At 34.9% G+C, this 14366-nt stretch overlaps 2 protein-coding genes across 4 annotated transcripts in view; one reads left to right on the top strand and one right to left on the bottom strand.

The window, feature by feature from the left end:
* The window catches only part of LOC123678743 (rab3 GTPase-activating protein catalytic subunit), a 56677-nt gene that overhangs the window by 26690 nt on the left and 15621 nt on the right, over positions 1–14366 (bottom strand). The gene's annotated exons all lie outside the window — the stretch shown is intronic.
* The window catches only part of LOC123678744 (leucine-rich repeats and immunoglobulin-like domains protein 1), a 48599-nt gene that overhangs the window by 20310 nt on the left and 13923 nt on the right, over positions 1–14366 (top strand). For all 3 annotated transcript variants that reach the window (XM_045615911.1, XM_045615910.1, XM_045615912.1), the window contains exon 2: positions 12551–12810. The gene's annotated coding sequence lies outside the window, so the exon portion shown is untranslated. The remainder of the gene's footprint in view (positions 1–12550; positions 12811–14366) is intronic.

The following is a 14366-nucleotide window of genomic DNA, read 5'->3' as shown; positions in this document are numbered from 1 at the left end:
TGAATCTTCTCGTTGTCGGTGCAAGTGTTGTACATATGTTGTAGATGTAGTTTCTCGTAGACTGGTCTGAACTCAATTGAATTATTCGCCCTGAAATGCCGAGTTTTATGGGCATTCAGGCTGTTTTCCATTCGACCGTTAGCAAAGCCTTTCTACGGATCCCTTAGGGGTATGGCTTTGCTAATCCTAAGTTTGTACACCGAAAACTTCAGTTCTCGGACATAGAATATTTTCGAAGGAATCGATAGATTCCCTACAAGCTGTATGAACAATCGATGCCAAACGTTCCCAGAAGATTCCATACGTTTATTATTGGAAATAAACGAACGAAAATATCGGCAGCATCCTCAACAACGGAATACTTCCCAGGACCTTCACCTCTGCCGTTTCGCCATCATAGACAAATAGGTAAAGCTCATGCCATCCTCGTCTACGTTTCTTGCGGTCACGTTACAATAAACTCTTCGCACTAGAACTTGCCATTACTCTTCGGTTCGCCTAAATGTGATGTCGGAAATTAATAATAATTATCATTGTTATTATGAGCGCGCAGAAATGATCGTTTATGGTCGTTGAAAGTGTTTCTAATCCGCTTCAGGGGGTCTATCGAATTTAATTAGTTTTCTGCATCTCGTTCTGGCGCAACAGAGGCGAGCGCAATTGGATCAAGTGCGCTGAGCAGCCTCCGGAGGTCCGATTGCTTTCGAAACTGTCGCTATTATCGCATTCTTGAGATATATTCCTATGATTTACGCGTGTTAAACACTAATGGTGGCAGTGTGAAGGACATAGAAAATAATGGACGATTTGTGACTTGAGTTAATATCGACTGAAACGAAACAAGAGTTCGTATAGAGGGTGTTCCAAACTCGATGACTGATTTGGCGTTTCTGGAAAACAGAACAAAAATGATTGTGTTATGGACCATTTTCTGAATAAATATTAAACCAATCAAAAAGTGCCCGGTCTGATGCACAAATGCGGTGCTAGCATTGAATCCATATGATTTTTAGTTAGTACCAACCTTCAAACGTTACATGTTAAAATTTGACAGCAGTCCCACCATTAGTTGCTCAGATATTGCGTTGTGAATGTAGCTACTTTTGTTAATTGAAAAAAAAATTAAAAAAAGAATTTAGTGTGCTGGTGAAATATTACTTTTTTAAGGGAAAAAATACAGTTGAAGCAAAATCTTGACCTGATGAAGAGTTTCCGGGGTCTGCACCAAGAAAATAAACAATTATATATTGGTATGCTAAGTTTAAACGTGGTGAAATGTGCACCGAAGACGGCGAACGCAGTGGACGCCCAAAAAAAGCTGTCACCGACGAAAAAATCACACAAAATAATTTTGAATGACCGTAAAGTGAAGTTGATAGAGAAAGCAGACATTGTGCAGATATCATCTGAACGTGTACATCATATCATTCACGGAAATTTGCACATGAGAAAGCTGTGTGCAGAATGGGTGCTGCGCGACCTCACAATCGATCAAAATCAACAACGTGTTAATGATTCTGAGCAGTGTTTGAAGCTGTTTAATTGCAATAAACCTGAATTTATGCGTCGATGTGTGACAATAGATGAAATATGGCTCCATCATTTTACTCCGGATTCCAATCGACAGTCAGCTGAGTGGACTGGACAAGATGAACCGAATTCAAAGCAAGGAAAAACACAACAGTCAGCTGGCAAGGTTATGGCATCACTATTTTGGGATGCATTGATGCATTGATTACCTCCAAAAAGGTCAGACCATCAACAGCGATTTTTATATAGCGTTATTGGATCGTTCAAAGGATGAAATCGTTAAAAAACGGTCCCATTTGAAGCAAAGAAGGTGCTGTTTCATCGAGACAATGCGCCGTGTCACAAATCAATGAAAACAATGGCAAAATTGCATTAATTGGGCTTCGAATTGCTTCTGCATCCACCGTATTCGCCAGATCTGGCCCCCAGCGACTTTTTCCTGATCTCAGACCTCAAAAGAATCCTCGCTGGAAAGAAATTTAGCGCCAATGAAGAATTGCCGAAACTGAGGTATATTTCGAAGCGAAAGACAAATCGTTCTACAAAAATGATATAGAAAAGTTGGAAGATCACTATAATCGCTGTATCGCCCTCGAAGGCAACTATGTTGAATAATAAAATCGAATGTTGCCAAAAAAATGGGTTTTACTATAGTAGACCGGGGACTTTTCATTTGGCCTGTTATAACCTCAACATGTAACAAATTTAGTTAAAGCCTATGGCTAAAAACCATTAAGAAATGATTCCCTTCGAGTATAAAACTGAGGTCACCGAATATTTGGACATGAAAAAAATACACGATCTAGATTCCCAAACTGGCAGGATTTTAATTGCAATCCTGCAAAATTCGAACCGTGAAAATTTAATAGGGACTATTTTTTACTCGACTCTGAAGATTCCTTAACACCAGATTAGAATTAATTAAGATATTCCTCAATTGCGCATTCCCGAACAATTCTAGCTGAAGTCATCTATGGTGGAATAAATTAGATTGCGCATTTCTATTTGCAATTCTGAATACGAATGAAATTTCTCGTATTCGTTATTGACCGTAACATGAATTTCTAACGGACACACACAAGAGTGTTAATGAGTTTTATAATGTTGACAATTAGAATGCTTGCTTACTGGATATCTCCATTAAAGGTCAAATCTCGCGGTATTATTCCAGATTTGAGCGCTAGGTATGTTGATTTGGCCATACTACATAAAATTATTATTGGTACTTGTCACCATCTTAGTTTGAACTGAATAGTTTTGATTTTTGAGATTCTTGATGCTCTTCGTTTCATCACTGAATGTGATTTTGAAACTGAAACGGACTATTTATGTAGAATTTACCATACAAAACTCGCATTATACAGGGTCAGAACCGTTAAGATTACAGGGATATCGAAAATCGTTAGAGATACAGGTACCTTGAAGAGGTTGAAGTCTCTCGAATGGAATGGCCAGCAAGAAGTCCAGATCTCAATCCGATTGAGCAGGTTTGGGACAACCTCAATAGAAGGTTGAGAAGTTCAGAAAATCATTCAGCTACTCTTAATGACTTAGGAATCCAACTCAGAGAAATCTGGGAAGGATTAGATCAGAACATTTTAAGATCCCTCAATTTGAGTATGAACCGTCGTTGCCGAGCTGTAATTAACGCAAGGGGTGGAAATACCAAGTATTAAATCACTTATCAGCATTCCAGTATTGTGAAAATTGTTTATTTCTCTTCTTTCAGGATTCGGTGAAATCCTGAATTTTTCTTCCATTTAATGTGTCTCGTTTCGTTCAAAACCTTCCCGAGAGAACATAAAAAATAAGTTATAAAGTCAATGTAGAGTTAACTCTCATTAAAATTGAGATTTTCAGAATGTGCGTTAATTTTTTAGCGCAGTGTACATTTAACATCATGTTACTTCAATTTCCAAAGGCAAAACATGTGAAACAATTATAATCGAACGATAGATATTCACGAAAGCTTCAAATCCTTGAAGAGTATCGTTGAAGAAATGAGCAATGAGTTCATGAATCCTTTCAAAAGCAAAAATTATCTTCTAATCAACTACAAGTGATCGTTATTTTTTTTAACGAACGTGGTTTCGAATAACACCTGAAGGATGCTTTCGATACAATCCTCAAATTGATTGGGAACATTATCTGTGGGATTGAGCCCTAAGAATTTAATTGTGAAAATTATCCTTGTTTGGAAGAGATGTATTATTCCAAACAAGGTCAAATATGTGATTAAACATAGCTTCTTCGCTCATACTTCAATTCGATCTTAAATTCCTTGTCTGTGTTCCAAATTTTTTTTCCATTGAAATGCAGTATCATTGGTGAAATGAAAGGTTTCACTGTTGAATCGATGTTCTCAAATTCTTCGAAGCTATCATCGTGTATTCTCTCAATATCAACGATTTCCTTGATGGGTTTAGAACATATAATTTTAAAACACCTCATTTTTCTTCAGACTAAATGTCTAAATCTATTGAAATTAGAAATTTATCGTCAGAAAGACGTATTCAACAAAGATATATTTTTATACATAAACATTTCTGTGTTCCTTGGTACTATTGGTTTTTTTTTTGAGTGTCTTGATCAGCCTAATATGTCTCAAAATTTCATTCGAGGAAGTGGTGACAATACCACACAATTCTTCAAAAAAATAAACTTTTCATCTGGCAGTGACAACAAAAAACTGACGAGGCAGTAATTCAATAGCGAAAATAAATATCAGAGGAACATTCAAACATAATTTTACACGTAGTTGGAATAATTTGCCAACAAAATTTCTCTTGACCACTTATTAGCTTATTTCCGTTGCATCAATATTCCTGAATCAAGATTTTTTGCAGTTTCTTCTAATCCTTAATTTCGAATATCCTCTCATATTTTATAACCTACATGTTTCATGTTCAGTTATGATTTCATTATGAAACATTGGAACCCTTTGTTGTACTCTGTATTTCAGATTTGATTTACCAATTAAAAAAAAACTACTAGAAAAGTTTTATAATATCTTTTATCTACTCCTATTGAATTATATATTCATTATTCAAATGCTTTTGAGCAATTAATAATATCTATTAACAAGCAGCGTGAGTTATAATAACTCACTACAATAACTAACTATAATAAATCGGAAAAGATGGATCTGTGCTTCTATACTTCTATGCTTCCATTCTATTGGCCGAAAGGGAACATTCTATTATTGTTATTGAGGGGAGGAATGTCACTTTGATAATTTTGACGTTTATAGGTAAGTTTTGAAGTTTGTCAATAAAGTTCTTTCTTTATTTTAGTATTTATTGTAATAGATAAAGTATAGTATTCAACTTGCGGTAATGGTCATAACTCACTTGATGAATTACAGCACTCGCCTGCGGCTCGTGCTGCTTCATCTGCGTGAGTTATGACCTACATTACCGCTCATTGAATAATATACTATTTTCTCATTTTTTCACGAACGAATAGTTAGGTAATTATATTTAATAACTGTCAAGTATTTTTTCTTCTTTGTAGCCTCAAAATTATAAACCACAGAAGAAGTTTCATTGTAAACCTTTTTAAATCAGTCAGCTGCGTTTCAATCGTTTTGAGCGCTCGTCTCCAAACTAATAGCTTCATTATTTTCATCACAATGTCTGTAATTTTTTAATTCTATTTGTAGAATTAAATTACCAACACTTTTCGATTCGGGAGAGCACTAAACCAACCCAAATAATTTCAAACAAAATACATATATCAATTTACACAATCTGCCAACATAAATCAAAACGTATTTCCCAAGAAGCAGCAACTATATCGAACCAATTCCAACACCATCAGCAAAAACGATCGAAATTACGAAACCGATTAAGATGACCACACATGAGCAATCTCACAATCCCGCAGATACGACGATAGAAAGAGGCACAGAGACAAAAGAACCGTCATAGAAAAAAATATGTAGGGACGCGTTCACAGATTTGAAATGCTAATTGGCCTTTGAGTCGTGACCAAGCTGCAGTCGTGTGCTTTTGCACAATTCGAAGAAGTGAAAGACAGAAAGGAGTGAGTAGGCGCAGCAGCAGCTACGGCAGTATCGCTGAAAAAAAATACGATCCGTATAGCCAACGTTGCGCTTGCAGACCTGCAGTTCACCTTGGCGTTGCTGCGAAGGCATGGGAAGGAACAGATGATGGGTATCTTGACCGTGGATTGTTGAACTTCTGGCATCTGCGGAAGATTGGCGTTTTATGTCGATACGTCGAAATGACAACTGAGTTTTGGGATCGATTTCCGTTGATCAGCTCTACCATAAACAACTTATTGTCAGTTTGATAGCAGTAAAATAGTGTGATAATAGTTTTATTAGGAGGAAAAATGTGATTCATTTATGGCAAGACTGAATATTTGACAATTTTTCCGAAATCGATCAGTAATGGATGTTTTTTGAAAGCTTGAAATCTTATAATAATACAAGACAAAAATATTGTAAATATCAAAAAATTGACAACGTTGTGTCTATTCCTTCACAATAATATATCTTTATGATATATTTGGTTTATTTTTGTCTTGGAATATAATTCCAATTCTAAAAATGACAAAATTAATAATCAACCGAAAGAATATTCAAAATAACTGAAACTGTACTTATAGTTCAACAAAATTAATGAATTAACCAACTCACCACTTGTATATGTAGTTCTGTATTGAATTTAATTCAGAGACGTGCGTCTTTGAAATATCGAATTCTCTCATTGTTATTGCAAAATTTTCCACCTTTTTTTGAATATTGAACCACCTTCATATAATTGTAATACCACCATGTTCTATCGTCGGCAGCCAAAATGACTGTCAATCTGAAGACAAATCAACATCGATTGTAAAAGTTCTATAACCTTAAGAAATTACCTAACCTAATATCTACTGTTAGCGATTCATCAAGTCGAGTAGCTTGACATTTTACAAACTACTTAACTTGAAAATCAAGCTCGTGAAAAATTACATACTTGAGCTTGACTTGACTTGATTTTAAATATCTATTGCTTGACTTGATAGCAAGCTACTTGATATTAGTTGAGCTTGATATGCACGCGTCGCACAGCATTTATTTCCTGCAATCTCGTGCGCGCTCAGTCTAAATAAGGGGATTCCTCGAGCGCCGAGAGACTGAAGCATTCGCCAGTGTGACTTTAGCAGTAGTTTTCTCACATTTCTATGAAATTTATTGGTAGATTTTGGTAGTTTCAGAAATATCTTTCAAAACTTGCCCAAAATGGCAAAGGATTTTTTATCAACGCCAGCATCTTCAGCTCTTGTTGGAAGACCATTCTCCAGAGTTGCTTTTACAGTCAGAAAAACCCGCAATTGGTTAGGCGACAAATCTATAAGATACCTCATGTGTCTTAGATCCTGGATGGAAAATTATAAAATCAAACGAAGCCTGGAGCTTTCTCAATATTGGGAAACTTCATTTTTTTATTATTTTATATTTTGTAATGATATATAGTGATTTAATTCACGTTTCTATTTCAACAAAGTTGATAGTTTCGGTTCTTTTATATAATAAATAAATATAAGTATTTTTTGCAAGGTTTCTTCTCAATTCATCATTTTCTCATTGATGTGACACTACACAATAAAACTGCTAAAAATCAAGTAGCTTGATATGATTCAAGTAATTGATAAATAAATACTTGACTTGAGATTGAAAAACTACTACTTGACTTGAAATCAAGTCAAACTCAAGCCAAGTAGCTTGAAGATCAAGCCAAGCCGTGAATCCCTAGAAGCATACAGTAAAAGTAGTCCAAAACAGCATCAATGTCAATGCCGTTCGACAAATTACACAAATCGAAAGTGATATTCGATCGAAACAAACACACAATATATCGTGATGAACAGTGCCATAAATTTCCTACGATTCTCACAACCTTGCCATACACAGTGCCAATAAAACATTCCAATACGCCGTGAACCAAAAACGCCAGAATTGAGCAAAGTTCGCCTAATAGCAAGAAACACCATAAGCAATCGATATACACGCATAGTTTCGACACAAATTTTGCAACACCAAGTCCAGCCATCATCTCATTCTCATCTCAAACGTTCCTTTGTGGCAGAGAATTTTCTCACGTGGTCTAGAAATGGAGATGATATAATTATTCCTTCGCGGCTTAGCACACTTATTGGCCAACGCAGGTTGGTATCCTATACGGGCGTGGTATGGTCCTCGATCCGTTAGGAGTTGAATCAGGTGTACCACAAACTATGAGATGATGTAATTCGAGAAAAATGACATGTAGCTAGAGGTGTTGCTAGCACTTGTGTCTGGACAGAGAATAGCGTGAAAGAAAATTAAGTAGTTCAATGACGAAGTGTGTTATTATTATGGATAGAAAATAATAACTCGATTGAATATTTCTTTTGGTATAGCTACACCTTGCGAGAAGAATGCGCGGCCTCATTCTCATATGCTGTTATATAAATTATAAAAAATCGAATTGAAACACCGAACACAATTATTCTGATAAATGGGAATAATGGCTTTGGTAACATTAGATTAGTTCTGAAGAAGAGATTTTCTATTTTTTTACTATAATAATCAGAAAATTAATAGATATATTGCTTCTTCTTTTGAACATGAAATAACCTTTATAATTGTAATGCCACCACTTTCTATGGTCGGCAGTCTAAATAATAACTGTCAAACTGATGTCAATTTGACATCGATTGTCAAAGTCACCATCTTTGCAATAACTTCTCTGGTCTGAAAAAGTCAAAGAACTTTCTGCGATATCTAGTTCTCTTATTTCTTAATTTTCTTTATTTGTTGTAAATTTCTCCGGTGTTTTGATAGTTATTCTTCTATTCGGTAAGGACAAAAATCCAACAAATCAAAATGATGTAAGTAATCCGACATGATGAATTCTTACACGAAGCTATCATAGTTTCTTCAAATGATTCATCGTGTAGAAGTAGAATCCATCTATATCTCCAGAATGAATCAATTGAATGGAATCCTTTCACTACAAAACACCGTATATACATCACAAGAAATTATATTATTTACATATTTTCTGCGAGTGCATGGGAAAATGAGTGAAACCGCTCTAGTTAGAAATCGTAACTCAATGTACTACTGATGTATAACAAGAAACTTATGGATTAACATAAAATTAATATTAAATTTTACCCTATTTATATCGAACAATCGTCTGTTATTCTCTAGTGAAATTTATTAAGTTTACATGTATGCGGTTAGTTGGCTAAGAATCCAAAGAAATTCGCAAACTTTGAATATACATGCATTTGAATTTAATATCTCCGATAATGAATATTTAGCATCTTTCAAGAATACCTACACAAATTGAGAGCTCATGAAATAATCATAATTGACCATGACCATCAGATCATCAAATTTCGATGGGTGAAAGCTATCTGAATGATGAAAATTTCCTCTCTTGACGAAATTTCCTAACCTAACCTAACCCTTCCTGACAAAATTTCGAGTTCACGTATCAGAAAATGCAAAATCGAAAAGTAAAACCAAAAACATTTTTAGAGAGCTTTTCTCGAAAACTATGATAACCACAATCATATATCCAAGTATACATATATCTATTTTATTTATTTTCTTTAACCTGGATTTTTTTCTATGTCACACATGGGCGGATATCCCTAATGGTCTTCTCACGAAGATGCATATCCGCTGCTATCAATTGAAACATTTAGCGACAATTTCGTATGGGAAAAATGTAGAGAAACTGCAATTCTAGAAAGTAGTATCATGTTGCATTAGTACCGAACGAATTCATGTGAATTTACTCTGATTCAAATAAAATTATATAATTTAACAATCCAGAGCACATCATTGTGGTTGAAGAGCATTAGTCGTTATTATTTTGGCTAGCTTTCGTCGTCAGCGTAACTATTCAGTGAAGTTCTTTATTATGACAGTGGCAGTACTTATTTTCCATTTGATGAAATTTGAAGAATTAGTAGAAACACTTTCGGTGAAATTTTATGCATGGAAGCTCCTTTTGATGCCTGACGCTGCTCGTTGACATTTAACAATTTAATTTATACGATATATCATGTAGAGAGCAAAGAAATAAAATATACCAAAGTATTATTTATGTTATACCATTTTATGAAGAATATTCATGTATTGATTCGACGTTTTCACGTCCTTGAGTTAACATTTCATTGAAGTTCCATTTACAGATCAACGTTTCAAATATATTCAAACGAAAAAATATATTCAAACTCATCTCATCAAACACATTCAAACGTATCTAACTTGATTCAATTTTTTTTCTGAAATGGATAATTGGAACTCCTAATGACTGCCGCTAGTTCTTCAATTTTCTCCTTTCCAAAAGCTATAAAATTGGAATCCGCGATAATTATTCTTGATTGTACTTCTTTAATTTCAAAATCTATTATTCGTTCCAGTAGGACATAAATGAAGAAACTATACGATCTCTCTATAATTCTACTTCCACTCGATATATAAATAGATAAAGTTAAGTACTAATGACTCAAGTGCAGTCAATTTCCTCGGGCGTTATAATTGATGTATCCGACGTATAAACTCTTTAAGGATAATCATAAAATTGAATTGAACGATAGGGTTCATTCTTGTGACATAATAGCAGATATTCGAAGTGAGCTGAAAATTGTGCCCACCATCCGTGTAACCTTCTTGTCGGTTGGTGCTCATCGAGAGTAGCCATACATTAGATATCTAATTCGTCCTTTCTAGGATGTTTACCGGATCATTATGGGATCGTTTTTCTATTGTTTGTTCTCGTTCGTCTATAACTTCTCAAAAAACGGGCATTAGAGATTTTTATCTACTTCGGGTTTCACATAAAGAGGGCGTCGTTCTCGGACGGTATCGTTTAAATCTGACATTTAGATTCGAATCTAGTTGCAATTTGTTTGGAGCTCGATGGCTGAAAATACAAGGGTATGTTTTTCCGGTATGAAAAATGATGACTCAATTCAAAGTTTCTCGGAATAGATTTGTTTAAAGCTTAAATTGAATGTCGAACTTTCAATGAATGCGTAAGGTTTTGTTTGTTTTGTCTACCGGAAGTAATAGCTTGAAATAATGAAATATTCAATATTATAAAATCAAACACAACTCGGAACTTTGAGACAAAATATGTGCCTCCGAAGCCTCCTCTATCATGGTTCATTGTATCACAACATTTCAGACGAGACTGGAGTGGTTGTCACTACCTGACCTCGCCCGAACGACCTACTTGCTTTTACAATTTGTTTGGATATTTTGTTTGGCTTATCTATGATTCTGACTCTGCTATTCTGCAAATTTCAGGAGGAATATTGGACAAAAAGTACCAAACACTAAATATTTCCTCGATTAAAGATCCGATGACAAAATATAAAATTGAATTTTAACTCAGTAGGTATAAATTATAACGGCAAATTCTGAAAAAGTTACTCATCCTGCATTGAAGATGAGGACTTGTATCAATTAAGCTGTAAACTTCATTAGAATTCTCGAACTAGAACATGCTACACCAGGATGTTCAGTAGAATTGCAAAAACCATATCGGAAAATACTGCAAAAGTTGTCACGCTGCAAAATAGAAGAATTTGTATCCTATCTAACGTTATCTCAGTTATGAAGTTGATTGGATTCTGGAACTGTTCATTTTATATCCACTTCAACTCATGTATAACATCAAAATATCATTATCAGATTAAAGAGCACCAAAAACTTCTAATTCTAATATCGTTAGTTCATGTCATACCTGCATCATAATTTTTCATCAATGAACAAAAAAGATCTTGAAAAATAATCGTTAAAATCTGTCAAAGAGATTTTGTTCGTTCCTTCAATTTTGCCAATGTGTATAGGTATATGTATTCGTAAAGTATGGAACAAATTCATATTTAGCTAAACAGACCATTTTAAGAAATAATCCTGAAACACGTCGATTTTTTATTTTAATTCACCATATTTTAAAATAATAATCCAATATATAGGGTGAATTACTTTCGAGTAATGACGTCACCGTCATTTTTTTTTAATGGGACACCCCCATTTTGTCTCGATTTTCCGATTACTCTAGCTGAGCTGATTTCAAAAATTTATCACATGTTGATTCCAATTGGTACAGGGTGGACAAAAATACAATAGTTTCGAGTGTGCTCATAAAGTAACGCGTAACATTCATTATCAGTTAAATTAACAATATTTAAAAAAATACTTATTGTCTAGCGGCAATTGGTTTGCATGTAACACCTTGTAGCTTGTTACATTTTAAGATGAATAAAAATATATGAAAATAAGAAATAATTTCTTTCATATTCTGTCTGCTAGACCACAAGTACCAAACATGTTTGGAAACAGCTCATTTTTATTGATCTCAAAATGTAACAAACTACAGGGTGTTACATTCAAACCAATTGCCACTAGACAATAAGTATTTTTGATAATATTGTTAATATAACTAATAAAGAATGTTACGCGTTACTTATTTATGAGCACACACAGAACTATTGTATTTTTGTCCAACCTGTACCAATTGAAATCAACATGACAAGATGTAATACATTTATAGAATCAACTCAGCTAGAGTAATCCAAAAATTGAGACAAAATGGGGGTGTTCCATTCCAAAAAAAAAAAAGATCGTGACGTCATAAGTCGAAAGTAATTCACCCTGTATATTAGATTATTATTTTAAAATACGGTAAATTAAAATAAAAATCGACGTGTTTCAGGATTATTTCTTAAAATGGTCTGCTCAGCTAAAAATAAATTTGTTCCATACTTTACGGCCACAATGTATGTGTATATACATGATTGGAATCGTCCAACTAATGTATATGTATAAGTATATATGTATGAAACGAAAATAGATTATCGGCAGCGCTCAATTCGATTTCATCATCCACGAAGGAGTGGATATACCCATTAACATCTCACCAGGAGATGCCTCGATATGACATTTCCAACGTCCTCGCTAGAAATGCATATTTTGACGTCCGTTTCTTTCTGTTTCCAGCATTCCCGCGTCCGTAACGGACAAATCTCACCTAGTGCTCCGAGCCGGATACCGATAGGTTAACCTGGCCCAGAGACCTTCACCATCATCCTCAACGGCAGATGAACCGTTCTACAACGTCCCATCAGCAGACGCTCGTAGTATACTGGATGCAAGTCCTCCTTGCGTCATAGGAGGCGAGGAGTCGAGGAATGGACCTGTCGTGGTAGCCTAGATTGAGACGACTTAAGTAGGACGAATTAGAGTTAGTGAAATCAGAGGTAAGGATCGGACGTTGAAAAGTCTTTATATTATGCTTATTATCGGATGAAGATGGTGGCGCTAATTTGGCTGGTTCGTGAGCGAGACTATTATCTAGTGATCATCGTAATGAATTAGCGTTTGTTTTGTTCATCGGTATTCCGGGCAATCTACCGGAAGTAGTAGTATGAAATAATGGAATTATACGGGGTGTTTCAAATTGAGTCGGCACCATTGCTATCTCCGTTATTATTGATGCTACGATGTCGGTTAAATGGACAAACTAGTAGCATTTTTAATGGTCTTCTCGATGCCGAAAACAAACAAAATATTGACAGTCGCGTTGTCGAAATATTTCATAAAATGATATGTTTTTCAATGGAACACACCATATTTTTTCATGCATTTCGATTCGTAATATCATAACATTCTCAACAACAAAGGCTTCGAATTGCTTCTGCCTCCACCGTATTCGCCAGATCTGGCCCACAGCGAATTTTTCCTGTTCTCAGACCTCAAAAGAATGCTCGCTGTAAAGAAATTTAGCACCAATGCAATGAAGAAGTAATAACCGAAACTCAGGCCTCTTTTGAAGTGAAAGACAAATCATAGTACAAAAATGGTATCGAAAGGTTGGAAGATCGCTATAAAATCGCTGTATCGCCCTCGAAGGCAATTATGTTGAATAATAAAATTGAATTTTGCCAAAAATATGTGTTTTACTATTTTAGATCGGGGACTTTTCAATTGGTCTGTTAAATTTAAGCAATTTTCCACGCGTTTATTATTCAATTCGAATCTCTGATTGCAAATTATGTATTTACGATCGTTTCTCAAGTGTTTCGCAAGTTTTCGTTTGATGAAGCCCGAAATGAAGCATTTCGATAACCATCATTTTCACACCATTATCGAGACAAGTGACAAACACGAAATAATAACATTACGCAAAACCAACCTAATCGCCAAATTGGCGAAGCTGGCAACTTTGTTCTCTTCGACAAGTTTCCCATTATTAATTCTAATGAAATCTTCGAACAAAAGTTTTCACCTGGACATTTCCCTCATTGTTCTACGTGGAAAGCGTATTTCCTTGGGAACTTTGTCGACGTAATGAAGAATTAAATACGTGAACTATTCTTCTCGGACTCCTAGGGCGTGGAAGAGTTATGGAGCAAGATCAAATTGCTTCTTAGTTATGGTTTACGTAATAATAAGCAGGTGATCGTTGCAAGAACTCATCTCAATAATATCTAGTTCCTGCTTCCAATCTGTTATTAAATCGGGTATTCGATGTTGATGACTTCAACTTTGTACTTGATAGATTATAATATGGTGTATTATGTAGATTCCTAATGGATAGCGGAAGGATTTTGATTCGTTGATCCGATAAATGTGGCGAACTGAGTCAGTTCCAACAATATCAAATTTTTGATTATTAAATTGTTACCGTGAAAACTATTGAAATTTGATTCATTCTTTTTTGTTATGAATTCAATTTTGGAATTATCAATAAGCATCCAGAGAACTAGCCCAAGCTTTAAGAAATAATGATATGCTAGCCAAAGTCACTTGATTT

This window comes from Harmonia axyridis, chromosome 4 (assembly GCF_914767665.1).
Source record: "Harmonia axyridis chromosome 4, icHarAxyr1.1, whole genome shotgun sequence".
NCBI lineage: Eukaryota > Metazoa > Arthropoda > Insecta > Coleoptera > Coccinellidae > Harmonia > Harmonia axyridis.
This window is presented reverse-complemented; position numbering and strand designations above follow the sequence as displayed.